Here is a 1618-nt window from a genome sequence, read left to right as displayed (position 1 = left end):
ATATCATAATCAAGCTCTCCAAAATCAAAGATAAGGAGGCAATCCTGAAAGCAGCTAGGGAAAACAGAAGCATTACATACAAAGGCAAGTGATTCAGATTAAGCTCGGATCTCTCAGCAGAAACCATGCAAGCAAGAAGGAAATGGGGAGACAAATATAAAACCCTGAAAGAAAAAAAAAATTTGCCAACCAAGAATCCTTTATCTAGGAAAGATATCAATCAAATATGATGGTGTAATCAAAACATTCCAGGATAAACAGAAACTAACGGATTTTGCCAAAGCCAACCCTGCACTACAAAACATACTAAAAGGAGTTCTATGGACTGAGAAACAATAAGAACAGACAACACCCAAAGACTGACATACATGGCAGCACCTCCCAGAATTAAATCAACAGAAGGAAATGTTGAGAACAGTACAAAACTATAAGAACAAACTCAGAGAATCTGGGAGGTCAGTCTATGATCAAAACAAGTACAATGTAAAAGAAGGTAAACATGTAGGAACAGAGATCCAAATGGTGAGAAGGTCAGGTCTATTACATGATGAAATAGACTGCATTAAATGGGGAGAAAAGTATATGGATTATAAGGCAACTTCAAAGAAAATTAACACTCCACAACATGCCAAGAGAATGAAAACCCAAGAACATGGAAATATTAAAACTATGAGCAAACTCAAAAGAAAGAACACAAAAAACATGAACTCAATAAAGTAAGACAGAACAAAAGAAAGCAGCAAGACCACAAAAAACAAACAAACATAATGGCAGCAATTAATCAATACCTATCAATAATTATACTGAATGTAAATGGATTAAATGCATCTGTTAAGAGACGGAGAGTGGCAGAATGGATAAGAAAACAAGATCCTTCAATATGCTGTTTGCAAGAGACATATGTCACATACAGAGACAAAAAGAGATTAAAAGTCAAAGGATGGAAAAAATATATACCAAGCTAATTACAAATAAAAACAAATAAGAGTGGCAATACTAATCTCTGATAAAATAAACTTTAAGGCAAAAACCAGCATACTAGATAAAGATGGACATTATCTGACGATTAAAGGGTCAATTGAACAAGATGACATAACCATAATAAATATGTATACTCCCAATGAAAGAGCGCCAAAATATAAAATGTAAACTCTAATAGATTTGCAGAAAGAATTAGATGAATCTATAATATAGTGGGTTATTTTAATACACTACTTCCAAAAATGGGTAGAAAAACCAGAAAGAAACTTGACAAAGACGCAGAAGAGGTAAACAAAACAATAAGCCAACTGGACCTCATAGATGTGTACAGAGCATTCAATCCAATAACTACACAATACACATTCTTTTCCAGTGCACAGGGAACATTCTCCAGAACATACCATGTCTTATGCCACAAAACCAATCTCCATAAATTTAAAAATATCAAAATACTACAAAGCATCTTCTCAGTACACAATGTTATCAAATTAGAAATCAACCCTAGCCTAACTCACTGGTGAGTTCTACCAAACATTCAGGGAAGAGCTGTCACCAGTTCTATTCAAATTATTCCAAAAGATAGAAGAGGATGGAAAACTTCCTAATACATTTTATGAAGCAAGCATAATCCTCATAC

This window comes from Chrysochloris asiatica, unplaced genomic scaffold (assembly GCF_000296735.1).
Source record: "Chrysochloris asiatica unplaced genomic scaffold, ChrAsi1.0 scaffold00009, whole genome shotgun sequence".
Lineage (NCBI taxonomy): Eukaryota > Metazoa > Chordata > Mammalia > Afrosoricida > Chrysochloridae > Chrysochloris > Chrysochloris asiatica.
Note: the sequence above shows the minus strand (reverse complement) of the source record.